At 29.3% G+C, this 17124-nt stretch overlaps 1 long non-coding RNA gene across 3 annotated transcripts; it reads right to left on the reverse strand.

Moving 5' to 3' along the window:
• Positions 1 to 3266: 3266 nt before the first annotated feature.
• Positions 3267 to 16447, reverse strand: LOC110107702. 3 transcript variants are annotated; one of them, XR_002304389.2, is made up of 4 exons: positions 16332 to 16447; positions 11403 to 11448; positions 4100 to 4525; positions 3267 to 4012 (listed from the first exon to the last, which is right to left on the reverse strand). It is a non-coding gene; the product is annotated as an uncharacterized LOC110107702 (long non-coding RNA). The 3 variants fall into 3 exon arrangements; XR_003701837.1 differs by lacking the exons at positions 11403 to 11448; positions 16332 to 16447 and adding an exon at positions 7020 to 7160 and having other exon boundaries at positions 3267 to 3578; positions 3683 to 4012; XR_003701836.1 differs by lacking the exons at positions 11403 to 11448; positions 16332 to 16447 and adding an exon at positions 7020 to 7160.
• Positions 16448 to 17124: the final 677 nt, after the last annotated feature.

Raw genomic sequence — 17124 nt, forward strand, 5'->3', positions numbered from 1 at the left:
TTATTATTATTATTATTATTATTATTATTATTATTATTATTATTATTATTATTATTATTATTATTATTATTATTATTATTATTATTATTATTATTATTATTATTATTATTATTATTATTATTATTATTATTATTATTATTATTATTATTATTATTATTATTATTATTATTATTATTATTATTATTATTATTATTATTATTATTATTATTATTATTATTATTATTATTATTTATTTCAGATTATCAAACACGCTTCACTTTGTCTCCTTCTCTTAGCATAAAAATCAAAAGATGACTGCGAATTTAAAAATAAATATAATTTAAAATATGGAAACAACAAAAGCTTCCATGGCATGAAATTAAAGAGCTTTCAAGTTTCCAAAATGGCAGAGACAAGAAGAGGAAAGGAAGAAATATCCTACTCTCCACAGTTGGCAAGCTCAGTTCCTTCTAGAAATCGATGATTTCTATGAGAATCTCTCAGCATGCAAATAGAATTAGGGTCTGTATTAGACATTTTATAAAGTTAGTTAGTGAAGTTAATGAGATAAATAAAAATTAGCTTTTCGTGTAGAAACTTACAAAAAGCAGTAGTCAAATAAAATTGTGGTTGAAAGCTGTCCCAAACCGACCTTTAATTCCATTCTACTTTGAGGAAGAAGAAGAATATTAAGCATTAATGGAGAAGCTGTAGCACTTAAAGTTGGTTTTCAGAACAGTAGGAAGACTGCTCTCAGTTTGGATTTGAGGTCACATCCATAGGAAATAGCATAGAAACTTTATCTGCTGGCCAAAGGAAACGGACAGTAGGTGCATAACATTATAGAGCTGTGATTGCGGATTAATTATTTTGTGCGGATTTCAGACATCGTCTAAAGGCAAATCAGAGCATGACACATTCGCGGTTGTGTATCCTTTATGTACCGGATGACGTAGCGTGCTCTTATTCGTCTCCAGACATAAAGCTATGTCTGGTGTCCGCACTGAATAATTTCTTGTGATTGTGAAGAGGTCTTGTGAAGGTTTCTTTTGTTGTATTTAATGTTGTGGCAGACTTGGTATTCATATTGATAGTTGAAGTAATTTTGACTCATTTATTGATAAAGTTAATTGGTTAGTGATAATATGAGGGCTATGGAATATAATAAGTTCATAATTCAAAGCTTGGTGTAGTCAATAAAATCATAATCAACTCTATTATAAAAAAAAGATAGTGATTTTTAAATATTAAAGATACAATATTATTCTAAATTTTTTGTTTATACTATGAATGTTTATTTTGATTTTAAAAAAAATTGATACAATTTTTTTCTTGATAAGTTTATAAAAAAATTTATTTTCAATAAATTTATAATTAAAACAATGGTCACATTGCAATGATTCCATTGACACTAAGAATATTGAAATTGACACCATACTAGATGAATTAAGGCTTATCGAACTGGTTAGATCAGGTTGATTATGGGAGCTTCTTCGTAATTCGATCTATGGATCCCTTTTAATGAATTGCTAAATATTTTATTAGATTTTTTTTTTATTTTTAATAATGAGGATGATGATCATTTTTCACATTTCTAGAAGACTTTAAGTGAAAATTTCAAAGCTCCAAGTTTCAAGTGTAACATAGTGTAGTTGTCTTTGAATTTTAATATAAATGGGTATAGTAGAATTATCAAGGATCTCAAAGATGATGAAAATATAATTAAAATTAATTAATTTTTATCTATATTTAATCAGATTGTATTTTAGATGTTATAAAAAAAATTATTTCATAGTTTTTTAAAATTTCATTTAAGTTGTCTTACAATACTTGAATTATATTATATTTCATCATCAACATCATCATCATTATATGCTATAAACATATGCTCAATTTGCTCATCATATGATCATTGATCACATATCATCATGAGCAAATTTAGTTGCTATTAAAATTGCATTATATTTAATAAATTTTCCAACTATGCAAAACTATGTCAATTATATCATTGTTATCTAGAAATTGATCTTGATTGATTTTATATCAATCCAAAAAATTTATATAGTTAGTGAACTTTATTTAATTAGATAAATTAGTCTTAATTATAATTATTTATTTTGCATAAATTTGATTTCATTTGATGATAAGAGCTCACTCGATTGAGGAAATTTTTAGAATATTTTTAAAGATTTTTTTAAGGGATGTTTTAAAAGTATTGTAAGTCTATAAATACCATCTAATATTGATAGCAAAAAAATCCAATTGATTTGTAAAAATTAAGAACTTTCTTTGTAAATTCATTTGGAGTGCTTTTGTGTAGAAACAAAAGTGTTATCAATCAAAATAAAATTCTTGAGTTCATTCTTAATAATATCCTAATCTCATTCAATCTCTTAAGCTTTATTGAAAATTTGTATATCACACACAATATTATATTAGTTGGTTATTTTCATCATTCACCATTAGTTATAGTTCATATATATATATATATATATATATATATATATATATATATTTTATTTATTTATTTATTTATTTTTTTTTTTTTGTATAGAAAATTTTTCATCATCTACTAGGAGAGTGGGCACTCTAGCTCAAAAGAATAAGTAATTGAGTTACATTTGTCCTAAGGAATAAATGTGTACAATGTGAAGTAGTAGAACTATATAATTTAGTTTCATTTTATTAATTACTTTCTTAATTGAAGATTAATGTTGTGATAATTATTTTGTGTGGTGACTAACACACTTGTAAGATTTGACTAATTAATTAAAGTATGGGTGTTCTAATATACTTGAATGTAACATCATTTATATTGTAATTAGAACTTGGACAATCACTTATAATGGCTTATCATCATATTTTATACATCTTTATCTCATGCAATTGTACACTTGTCAATTAAATGTGTTATTTAATTGTCCAAGTAATTACCTTCATAAGTAATTTATTTGTAAGGATTTTAAATTTGTAAAATTTCAAAATAAAAACCTAAGTGCTCCATTCACACATTCTCCTATTTCAAAGAAGTGTGGCTCTCTATAATCAAGAACTATAACTAATGGAATCATTTTAACCATGGCTTCATTTGAGACTCCTTTTTTACTATTTCTTAAAGTAATTTTCTAGTATAAAAATTTTCATTTTTTACTAAAAATTTACTTTAAGTAGTAAGAAAGCTGTCCCAAACGAAACCTTAGTTGACTGGTAATTTTTCCGCTTCTTGAATTTCCAAATTTTTTTTTAAAAAAAACATGTAATATAAATATGAGTAAGGGCTCCAACCATGATAAATATTTTAGTACTTAATAATTTGGCTATGTATATAGGACATCAAATCACCATTTATTGATCAATATAACATCAGAACCCCACCTTAATAGTGAATAAGTACAACACCAAGACATCAACTCCCACCACTCAGAACATATAATTGAACCATGAATTACTTACAATGGCTTTTACTCTTCCCCCTCATTATTTGAGAACAACAGGCCTCACACTGCAGAGTGAGAGCCACAGAAAAACAAAATACCGTAAAAAGATGTAAAATTTTGTCTCACTAAACAATGTGGACGTGTGTGTCTCAGTGAAGAATTCTAAGAGAAAACAATGAAAGCATAGCACAATTAGAGAGATAAAAGCATGAGAGAAAGGGAGACCTGCAACAAGCACTGTAATAAAAACATGAAATGCAGCTTACCTCAACAGCAACTGAACACCAAATACAATGGAGAACTGAAGTTGAGCCCACTTCAAACTAGAAAAATAGGAGAAATGATCCATTCGAAGCTATCAGACCAAGTAAATTATGCATCTGATATTTGTTGGAATCGTCAGATATTAGTTTGGAAACTCAAATAGAGAAGATCAACATCACTATCATTTGGATTGTCATAAGGCAACAAGTTCAGAGATCTATAAATTGCACATCTATAGCGATCTTTAGAAGACAGTAGGATTCACAGAAACAATAACTTCTTCATAAACAAGTAACCAAACTCTATATCATTCCCGTCTTGTTGGTGAAATGCTGCAATAAAGAGATTTGACAACTAAATAAGGTCAATAAGCAGGCCAAAAAAGAAATAGAAATGTGAAACTATGTGATCATTGTTACCAGAGCTAACCGATGATATATGTCATAAGGACTATGTTCTGATTGAGAAATTATTCCGTGCAGAGTCCGGACAGTAAAGAACCATTCGGATGTGACTGTACACTGAGTATAATTTGTATACAATTTTATTTTTTTTATACAATGTGTGTACAGACACTGTGTATACTCACATCCAGACGATTCTTTATCGTGTGGACTCCGCACGAAATAATTTCTCGTTCTGATTTGTTGTAAGGGCTGGAGCCATGATCATGATCAGGACTATTCTCTCACGGCCTCCACATACCGGATTGCAGATGATTACACAGCCTTTTCCTATCAGAAGAATAATCCCGTCCTGTCAATCAGGACTGCAGTGATTTCTACTGCATGCTCCACTGAGATTACCAGTTCACCATTCAGGAGATTACCAGTTCCAGCAATTTACTGCAGATTTGGGAGGGTAATTAATGAAATGAAGACACATTGATACATGAACAAGCTTCACTCTGGATGAAACATTGGAGAAAATCAAGCATAACAAAAAAAAAAGGATCAGGAGCAGAAGCCTGATCTCCATACATTCAAGGTAAAGTGGTAAACTATGTGGCAAATCATTTTACTTAATTTACTCCATACTACCTATAATCTATCCCTTTTCAAGCTAAACATTATATGAATTCTATCTTTCATCAAGACTCGTAATAAGTGCTTCGGAATGGGCCCAGAGAATCCTCCATTCATTCACCAATCACCATGTTGAATACTAAAAGAGATGTGAATTTTATTACGCATAGATTTTTTTTTTTTGTGAATTCTAGCCATTTATTAGCCTACCCCTACACCTACTCAACCAATAATTATATCCAGTTACTTTAATGGTGCATTCTCTGTCATATGTTGCATTTGACTAAATCGCACAAATCACTTTTTCTCTACCTTACCTTAACAGGGTTGTATTCTCCGCCATTACTCAGATATAAAAAATTCTTCCATCCTTAATTATACCACACATAAATACTACCACTTTCATTCCAAACAAATTAACTCGGACTATCAATGCCTTCTTTATTTTTCAAAACTCAAATCCTTTGGGGTGTGAAAAAGTAATAGAAAAATAAATCTAAACCAACAACTTTAGTCAAAATCTTAATAGGTCTTAAAACACTCAAAATTGATCAAACAAGTTGACTCTCAGTTCCTATAAGCCCAAAATCAATTCAAATTAAAACTCTGAGGATTTACAATATTGACCGTAAATCAATTCAAACTTTGGCCACTTCGTGATGGGCTCAAGAACATAAGTCAAGAAGACTAAAGTGCAAAGATTTATCCAAGGTCATCTTAGTCTAATATGTCTGTTTATATTATATATTGTAAACTATTTGTCCAAGGGTGATTGAAACAACTAAACATTGCAATATCATTATTGTAAGTAAACAAAATTTATTTTCAAGTAGTTATATTTATATAAATTAAGAAATGCTTTGCCAAATATAACCAAACCACGTATTGAAGGATTGTACATATGATCATCAATCATAAATATGATTGATTGATCATACAAACGATTAAAATTGAACATAGTATTTATACATAGGAAGAATGATATATTGTTGTAAATAGTGTTTTAAAAGGCATTTTAGGGCTCACCTAAGGAGGGGCAAACCAAAATTGCCGAGGCAAAACCAGGGGAGAGGCATTCAACACGTGTGGCATACTCCTCACAACTCGAGGCAGCATCCCAATTGCTTGGGGCATACCTTCTATAAACCATAAGATAATTCTCCCATATTATAATTTAGGCGAACTTAAATTAAATGATTAAAAATCTCTAAGCAGCTATATAATGAAATAATTTTTTTAGTTTAATATATTAAACAAATGTCTCAAAGTTATTTTTAGAGCATATAAAAGTAAAAAATAAAAATAAAAAATTGGCCGCCTCAAACAGCTTTCCACTCATTGTTCCCTCACTGGCCCATTTCTCATTATTTTTCCCTCAAAAACTTACTCCCTTACAAGCTCACTCGATAGTTGCTTCTCCCACACAAAAGTGACCTCGTTCCTTCATTGACTCACTCAATCATTGCTTCTACCACATTTACTTGCTGACTCAATTAATCTCCATCATTAACTTTGCCCAATCAATAACTCATTGGGATTACTTTGCCTCAATCAACTTGATAGCCTGCACCTCTAATCTTGACAGCAAACACCTTAGTTGATGCTAGAGTTGTATCTTTCATTGACGTAGTCGTAAGACTCGACTCATTGCAAGCACCTCTGAATAAATCTCTAAAGTCAATTATAAACGATTAAATTTATAAGGTATTTAATAACTTTTTTAATCATTATAGTTCATATGGCATGACTCTTTAAGATTTTGAGATTTTAGGGATTTTGATGTTAGTTATCTTTCAATTTTTATATAATATGCATTTTGTTTAGCTCTATAAATTAGGCACCTAGTTGTTAAAATCCGGACAAAAGTTCTATGTTTGTGTTATAAGATTTAGAGTTAAAATATGTATGTAATGATTATGGACATTGAATTTCATAATCTTTTTCAATTTTTTTCTAGCATTTAATTTATGAAACATTTTAAATATGAAAGTCATGAGGCTCGAGCCCTCTATTATGGAGGCTTTGCCTTTGCTAGCTCCATGACAAGTAAAACACCTGTCTTACACCTTAGCCATTTAAAATATTAGTTGCAACTAGTCACTATAGGACCCCTCATCTTAAACCTCAGCCACAAAAACTATTGATTTCAATAATGGGCAATAAATATTTCAATTTTTTTCTTATATCCATTTTTAGTCACTTTTAATTTACAATATATTATAAATAAAAAATGCATGGGTTTTAAGCCCATGCCACAAATTTTGGGCCTCCAATCGATCAATAAAAGAGAGTTTATAAAGCACAGAAACAGTACCTCAATATAAGCCTCAGCTAGCTAGACCGAGTGAAGAACATAGAGGCATGCGCGCATCAAGTCAAATCAGAAACTTTATTTAAGGTTTGAGGGGATGACAATACCGGGAACATGACACAAGCAATATCAAATATTCCTTTCAAGTGACATAAAGAAAGCATATATTAGAATTTTAATTAATCAAACGCTATAAAATGCATATTAATGTGACAATTAACACATAAATGTACCATGGTGTGTGCAAGAAACTAACATTATAGTTTATGCAATGAAAATGATCATGCATGCATATAATTGACATTATAATCGATACTAAGATATTGGTGTACCATGAGACATGCAATATTTCAACATTTATAAAATCAGCAAGTAAACTATGTTTAACATATTTTTTTATATGCCCGTAGTTTGTTTGTTTGTATACCATAAAATGTGTATGCAAGACAATGAGATTATGATGATGCAAGCAATGACGTGCTCATCCCTTTTTTTTAAGTAATTATGAATGGTTTTATTGAAATCAAAGAAGAAATTATAACATAAAGCTTATATTTGGATCCATAAATTTCAATAAAATCAAATCATACAACATACATGATCATTAAAGTCTTCAATAATAATGAGTTTTTATTCAAGTATTGTTTCTTCATTTTATCAAAGATACATTCAATACCACTTATTTACAACAACAACAAGCCTTTATCCCACTACGTGGAGTCAGCTATATGAATCATTTGACTCAATTGTGTTCTGTTAAGAATCAAATTCTTATTTAAATCTAATAAAAAAATATTATTTCTAATATTTTGTGACCAAGTATTTTAGGTCTACCTTCACATTTCTTAACATATGTCAAATCTAATACATCTACTCTTCAAACCAGGTCATCAGAAGGCCGACATTTGATGTGACCAAACCATCTAAGGAAGGTCTCTCTAACCTTATCTTCCACTGGAGCTACTCAAACTTTTCACGTATATACTCATTTCGCATTCTATCCCTAAAAGTGAATCCACCTGAGCATCCTTATCTCTGCAACACTTAACTTAATTTTATGCTTCTCTTTTAATGGCCAACATTCTGTGCCATGAAGCATTGCAGGTCTCACCACCATCTCATAGAATTTTCCCTTAAGTTTGAGGGATACTTTTCAATAACACAACAGGCTGGATGCATCCCTCCACTTCCACCATCCAACTTGAATTTTATAAATAATATACTCATCTATTTCACTATCACTTTGGACAATAGACCCGAGATATCTAAAATGTGTACTCTTTTTTCCTTCAACTCCCTCCCTAGTCTTATCAACAAGAAGAATAACATAAGCAAAAAGCATACACCATGGTACATCCACTTGTAAATGTCTAGTAAGAAGATCCAATGCTAAAGCAAAAGGATACGGGTTTAAAGTTGATCCTTGATGTAATCCAATTGAAATAGGAAAATACTTGTTCAAACCACCATGTGTTTGAACACAAGTAACCGTTCTTGCATACATATCCTTAATGACTTGAATATAAGCAGTAATAATTCATTTCTTTTCTAGAACTCTCGAGAGCATTTCTCTTGGAACATTATCATTTTCTCTAACTCAAAAAATATCATAGATAGATCCTCCTCTCTTTATATTTCACCATCAAATCTCTTAATAAATGTATAGCTTCCGTAGTAGACCTACCCAGTATGAATCCAATTTTATTTTGAGAAACATTAGTATCACGTCGTAACCTATGATAAAAAAACTTTCTCCTAAAGTTTTAATATATGACACATTAATTTAATTCCTCTATAATTCGCACACTCTTGTGTGTCACCTTTATTCTTAAAATAGGAATCAACAACTATTATATAAATCATTAAAGAAAAATTCTTTGCATCATATATTAACTTCTTAGACTCCTTACAGGCCGTTTTATATATTTTTCATTTTTTGAGCTTTTACATCAAAACCAATTTTTATAATAAAGTTTCTTATTTTTTTATCTTTTTTTGCACATTTTAATTCCACCGCCCACTATTTTTATCATTATGAGCTTTTACTTTTAATAATCCAAGCAAATATTTGCAACATTATTAATATCACTATCTAGTTTTTCCCACATAATATTAGTTGTCTCGTGCACAATCAAAATCTTAAGATCTTAAATCTTTCTCTCAAAAATATTATTGTTAGCTTTAAATACCCCATCTAATTTTAGGACAACATATAACTTTATTTTTTATATTTTGCCCTATCATCTTGAAGTTCAAAACTAATACTTGTCGTTGGATACATAAACCTTCACTTAGAAAAAGCTTACAATCTTTGCAATTTAAACAATCTATTTTTCTTATAAGAAAATAATTAATTTGAGTTTTATTATATCAATTCTTATCAGTGAGGATATACTTCTCTCTTTGCTTAAATAAAGTATTAGCAATTACAAAATTATAAGCTAAAGAAAAATTTAATATGATTATATCTCCTTCAATAGTCTCTCTAAAATCATACACCATAAATGCTTTTAAAATATTCTACCACTTTACCAATATATTCATTAAAATATCCTCCAATAAAAATTATTTCTTCAAGAGTTATCATTTGTATTAGTTCTTCTAAATCATTCTAAATTTTTAATTTTGACATATATCCAAACCTATTTGAGAAGCATAAACACTCATAATATTAATAATTTTAATATCAATAATAATCTTTAAAACTATAGTTTTATCTTTAATTCTATTAATTTTTATAATATTATCCTTCAAGCTCTTATCTATAATCACACATATACTATTTCTAATATGACTCATACCTGAATATCATTATTTAAATCATATACTATCAATCTCCTTAGCTTTCTCTCTAACCCACTTGGTTTCTTGAATGCATATAATATTAATATTCATATGAATCATAATATCTATTAATTCTACTAATTTGTTTGATAGAGAACCTATATTCCAAATTCTTATGCTAATTATAGTATCATGGACTAGATTATTGCCCACATCAGTCCATGATGTGGGAACCCTTATTTAACATAGCACCTAAGTGACGATGTAGTGGTCGTTGCATACTTCTCATTGTATTCAAATCATACAACGCATCACTTCCAACGAATGCCCTAGCATTAACACAATGCATTAAAGTATTCGTGTCATGCTTACTCAACAAATTTTACACTGGTTGTTGACTACCTAACACAACCCTCTATTTTTCTCATCTAAGGCTTGAAACCTGGCAATGGTAGTGTTTAAAAATTCATTAAAACTATTGAAAAGCATGAATCTTATTTGCATAATTTGAAAGAAGAAAAGATAAATGAAAGAGATTAAACATATTAATATCAGTAAATGGTCATTTATATTCAACTCATTGTAATATATAAGACCTAGAGTTTAAAAATTCATTTCATTTCCTTTTTTTATTTATTATACAATAGGATTGTAATAATTCTTTTCTTTGAATTTGATTTTATGCATTCACTCAAGATATATCATAACAAGATTTTATTTCAACTTATGGAATTTTTTTTAATACATTCGATGCAGGCACACAAAATCTTAGCATATTATTTTGATAAAGATTAATTTTGAAATATAGATTTTGGAATGACAATTTGATGTTTATAAATTCCAACCACATGTAAGATTTATCATATAAATTATACTAAATTACAATGTACATGTAAATATATTGAATCATGCTCGCTCCAACAAAAATAAGCCAATCACAATCGCTCCATCCAATTAAAATATAACTATGGAGTCACAATCACACCATGTAAAATAACCCTATGGAGTCACAGTCGATCCATCTAGTTAAACAAACCATTGGAGTCACATTCGCTCCATCTAATTAAAACAAACTCATAAAGTCACAGTTGCTCCATCTGATTAAAATAAATTTATAGAATCACACTCACTCCATCAAAAAAAACCCCATAGAGTCACCGCCGCTCCATCTAATTACAACAAAATTATGAGTCATATTTGCTCCATCTAAAATAAGATTATGAAGCCACAATCATTTCATCTAATTAAAACAAACTATTGGAATCGCAATCACTCTATCAAAAATAAGTTTATGGAGTCAAAATCATTTCATCTAATTTAAACAGACCAATGGAGTCACTCCATTTAAAAAAAAACCTATGGAGTCCAAATCGCTCCATCTAATTAAAACAAACCATTGGAATTACAATTATTTCATTAAAAAATAAGCCCTATGGAGTTAGAATCGCTCCGTCTAATTAAAATAGGCATATGGAGCCAAAATCGCTCAAGCAAGAACAAACCTATGGAGTCACAATCGATGCATCCAAAATAAACCTATGAAGTCACATTCGCTCAGCCTAAATAATAAATAAATTAAGGAAAAAAAATATGTATGCATACCTCACATTTATCTGCTTCAATAACATCTTTTTCCATGAAGCTTAACCTGTTAATAAGAACAAATTGTGAGAAGATTAACAATTGATGTTCATATAGTAATGAATAAAATCAACCAAAATCACTTTTAGTGCTACATAGTGTCCGCTTAAACAATCTCCATGAAAAAATATAAGATAGTCATGTTGCATATGAAGTTGAAATACAAAGGAGTGATAGATGACAATTTTAAATGTATAAAGAAAATTGTATAAATATCCATGTGTGTAATTTGTATTTCAACACTACAACTCCATAAATGTATAATAAATTAAAAAAAAAAAAGATCGTGCTGATGATAATGTTGAAGAAAAAGAAGAACTAACATAGTCCACACACAAAAACATACTTGGTCTACAAGCTTCAGATTGATTGTTATTAGAATTGACAATAAAAAATCCTTCAAAAAACAAATAGATTGCTGCGACTTTCGAGGGAAAAGAACTGTAAAAGGGAAAACAAAAAGTTACAACCATGCTATGACTTAAATAGCTTGGTTCAAGCAAGATGATCTTCAATTAATAAAATTGTTAGAGGGTCATATCTTACTGTGCTACACATTTGCTAATACCAAACTATGCCTATAAAAGAGTAGCTACATTTTAAGCTAAAATTTAGGAATAATTAGATCATGAAGTGAACAATCTTTCTCCATCAGGATGAGTTAATCCAAAGATTACAAAATCCATCCTTAGAATAAAGACTTATAATTCTGACCAAATTGTTTCTCCTACGATATGTGCTACTTCACAATTGATTCATTGCATTTATATGATCATAAACCCCTAAAGTGGATGCCTTTCTATATAGTTTTTTTTTTATTTTTCTCACAAATCAAAATCCTGATATGATAAACTTTTTAAAAACAAATTTAAAAGCAAAACATAACTAAAGAAACAAAAAATTAGGTCATGACATTCACGTGCTTCTATAGCATACTCACATAAATAAGAAATAATCATATTTCATACAAAATTGAAAGAAAGAGATAGAAAGTGAGAGAGTGGTAGGGAGGAAGGACGCAAAAAGAGAGAGGGGGAAGGAGGAAGGGAGTTCAAGAGAGATAGAGAGATAGAGAGAATAGAAAGATAGAGCGAGGGAGGGAAATGGAAGGAGGGAGGGAGAGAGGTGGAGTGAAAGCAAAGCAACGAGTTGTGTAAGAGAAAATGATTTAGATTTGGGGTTGGGGGTGACATAATTTGGAACATACCAAGAAATTACTGATGGATTTCCATCAAGCACAGTATAATGGAATATCCGTCTCAATTCCATTGATAAATTATTGACGGAATATCTGTGAGTAATTTTGTTGATAATTGTCCATGAAAACTTTTCATTGCAAATTTTCATAATTGACCGTTTCATTTCCTGTAGTATTATATGAAAAAATGATTGACCTTCATCTCCAAAACGTCAAAAAAGCTACTGACAACTTGAGTGAGCATAAACTGGGAAAGAGCTTGTCCCAAGAATTGACAAGTTGTCTTCGCACATCATCTCAACAATCTCAAAATATGTTTTTACAAGTTGAAGCATCAGATAACTCGGAGGAACTAAACTTCCCAATGAGAGCAAAGAAATTGAAGAGCTTCAATGACATTCAACAGCCATTCTTATTGTTGAATGAGGCTAGTGGTTAGTTCAATATTCAAGCCATCCACATTTTTTATTTTGATATTTACAAATTCTTAGCCATACCATAAGCATCTACATAGAGCTCTCAAATTTTAGGTTTAAGGAAATCACAACTAAGAAAAATTGTTTTGGCTCCAAAGAAAGAGTAAGAGAAAGATAAAACGTTAAGAATATAACTTACAATCACATAAATATTGGCAATTATTATTTAATACGCAGTCTTCTAATTTTTTATGATAATTATTATAAACTAAGATACAATGTTCCATATGTTTAAAAAAAAACGAATTAGCTGCATAAAAGTTGTGTATATATTTATGCATATTTATATATTAATACTTTATGTAACTATGCGTATCATTTTTGCATCTGTGCCCTATCATGCCCCTTTGTTGCTGCTAAGAGCAATTATTGGTCCATATTAATTTATTTTGTTCAGATATACATATAATGATCAATAACATGTAGGGAAAAAAAGGAGTTAAAATTATTATCTGATAAACATGATTAAGATTGGTTGCGGCCATTACATAAGCCCAAGCTATTTGGTTTTCTTTCTTGAAGGCATAGAAAATTCATTTTATTTTTAATATAAATGGATGAGAAAAAAATAGTATTTGATGGCCATGAACGAATACTGATATACCACACCTATGTCACAAAGGATGATGTTTGCTATTCTTATATGTATATGACTATCAGAATTCACATTTTTTACAAATAATCTTATATTTATAATTTAAAAAGAATTTACAATGGATAAGCCAACCTAAAATATGATGTGCTAGAATTTTAAAACAAAAAATTTATGACCTATAATGGGGGCAGTGAGGGAATCTAAAGGGTTTTGCGATAGCTATTTATTCCTAAACGAGTTCGGCAGTCACAACTCTACAACTATATAAAAATAAATTACATTATCAAATATTTATAAAAATCAGTTCAAGTAAAATGTTTATAATTATATTTAAATTTGGGGAAATATTATAATAATTAGGAAAGAGAAGTCCTATAAATTAAATGTTTTTTTAGAATGTAATTATCAGTACATTTTATAATAAATTAGAATAGATATTAGATTAATTAGATTGATGTGTCATGGAAAGCTATAGGAGATGTTATGAGGAATTGGCTGACAAATCTTTTCAATAGAATTTTGAAAACTAAAATAATGTCCAATGATTAAAGAATAAGCACTTTATATCAATATTTAAGAATAATTGTGCTATTTAATATAGTACTAACTATAAAGGAATAAAACTTATGAGCCAGAAAATAAAGTGAGGGGAGCAATGGATCATCGACTTATAAAAATCACATCAATTTTGGGGAATCAAGCTAATTTCATTACAGATTAAACTACTATGGAAACAATATTTCAAGTTAGGACATTTAATGGAAATTTTATAACATAAAGAAGAATCTTCATATGATTTTTACTGACCTTGAGTGTGATCAAGTATCACCGGTATTAATTTAGTGTGATCTAAAGCAACAATTTGAAAGACATCTTGACATAATTAAAAATATGTATGATGAAGTATTAACAAGCATTAAAAATAATTGTGAAGTGACCAAAGAGTTTTCAATTATCACATGCTTACATCAAGAATGAACATTGAATTCATTTTTTTATTGGTTATCTTACAAATGATATGCAAAGCAAGGAGTCTTAGTTTATGCATTTTGTAGATGATATATTTCTAATAAACAAAACAACAGTTGAGATAAGTATAAAAATACCCTCAAATGTGATATAAAAGATGATCACTTATATCTACATGAGTGTACAAACAAACAGTGTTTGAACTCTCTCTACAAGTATCCTCTTCAACAATCTCCTTGTGCGATCAATCGAACAATCGCCTCTCTACATTAACATGGACTCTTGCTCTCACCCGAAGCCCACCCATATCCTTTATGTGAACTACTCTGGACATCACCTCACAACAATCATTTTGTTAAAAAAAGGTAAGTTTTAATGTTTGTTGATTTTGATTATATTGCATTTCTCATGCATTACAATGATGACACTCTTACATTACCACCATTTACCCAGAACCGAAAGAAAAGAGAAATTCAAATAATCTACTCAAACAAAGAAGTTAGAACTCTGATTCATATAAGATTTGAACCCACATCAAACCTTATTCAAATACACTTCGTGTCTGGTTTGAACCCAAAATTTGGGTTGGTATAATGCTTGTTTGAATATGATTCGAGGTGGGGTTCAAACCTTGTTTGAAGAAGTTTCCAAATAAGGTTTGAACTAGGTTCATGTTTAAGGGTTTTAAGGTTCAAATAATGTAACACCTCGTAATGTGTGTTTCAAACCCCATTATAATATGGTTCATACCCATTTATCAAGTTTATTCCTAGATTATTTGTTTGCTTTTTTATAAATACAAAAGGTAATACTTATTACTACTATTGAGAAGCTTGCATAACCAATATTGATTTATTTAATCATAGGTCATTCTTTCAGGATTTAAGTGCCTTAATAATCTCAAAATTAAGTGTTCTAAGGCTGGTTAGATTCTTCTTAATGAGACACTCATTTTGATTATATGCATGCAACACTCAAATATCATTTGGTCCATCAATTAATATCACAATATTTTCAGCTTCATTTCAAGTACTTGATTTTATGCTCATTATAACTCGAATTGGAAAACTTTCAATGTCGTTGTACTCATCTCATCGAAATATTCAATTTGGTTATAAATCTATTTAAATCATAGTTCAAATGATCCTAAACTTAGTTTTTAATTCAAAAACCGCATTGAGATTCTTGGTTGACCAAGTGGATTTTCTGATGATGTGGCTATAGGTATTGCAAAAAGAAACATAATATACGTTGCATGAGGTTTTAAATTAAGAAGAAAAAAAACGAAACAATATTCATAGTACTAATCCTTACTCATTTCTTTTACAGGTAATGTTTTAGAGATCATACAAACCACAGAATAACTGAATTATAACAATGAAACTTCATGAAAAAACACTGAAACAACATTTTCTATCAATCCATTCACAGATAATCGCCAATTGCAAAGCCATCTAAAGAAGAATTTTTGTTTAAATAAAGAATGATAAATAATGGAATATGTGACTCGAATTCATAGTCTTAATAAGGGGCCGTTGGTAGCAGCATTTAAGCAGGAAACAACAAAAATGACAATTTTAATCTTAAATCCAGTTTCCCCCGTTTTACCTTAAATCCAGGATTTAGCATATCCGTATATGGATTTAACTTACCTCCACAACTCTCCTTCTCCTTCAAACGCCACTGATCCCGCCGATGCCTTCCGGCGAGCTTCTAGCGCGACTTAGTTGCTTCCTTTGTCACCGAGGGTTTCGAGATTTTGGGATCAGGAATTTAGGGGAGAAAAAGGGCTTACGCGTGTTTGTTTATAGTCCTTAATTTATTTTATTTTTTTAATTTGAATAAACTTATAAATTATTAATATTAATTGGTATTAATTATGTAAGACATATTCATAAAAAATAAATTAATCAAAATAATTAAATTTAATTAACAAATAATATAATGATTTAAGAAAATTACTATTTTTTTTTATTTGAATTGATCAAAGAAAAGTTTAATCTTTAATTAGCTTCATAAATTAATAATTAATTAGAATATTATCTTATATTAATTATAATTTAATTATCATAATTAAATTTGATTAAAATTATTAATGCTCAGTCAAGTAAATTTGATATCAATACATAAATTAAAAAATTAAGTCATCCTTAATAATTAATATTTGTTGAGGTGAAAATGAAATAACATAAATAAATTGATATTATTCTTTGGTATAATTTGTCAAAATATTTTTTTTTTTTTGTTGAACCTCTCATATAAACAAACACAAAAAGATGGACATAAAAAGAAAAGTACAACACGAACAACCTAGAACAGAGGTGGATCCTGATCAAAAGGTGATTGTGGGGTGATTGAAAGAACTAGTTAAAGATGTCATACTGATGTTGGATGAATGTGAACTGATGTTGGATAGTTTCAATTTTCTCCCTAAACCAACTCATA

The sequence above is a fragment of the Dendrobium catenatum genome, unplaced genomic scaffold, assembly GCF_001605985.2.
Source record: "Dendrobium catenatum unplaced genomic scaffold, ASM160598v2 fragScaff_scaffold_1022, whole genome shotgun sequence".
NCBI lineage: Eukaryota > Viridiplantae > Streptophyta > Magnoliopsida > Asparagales > Orchidaceae > Dendrobium > Dendrobium catenatum.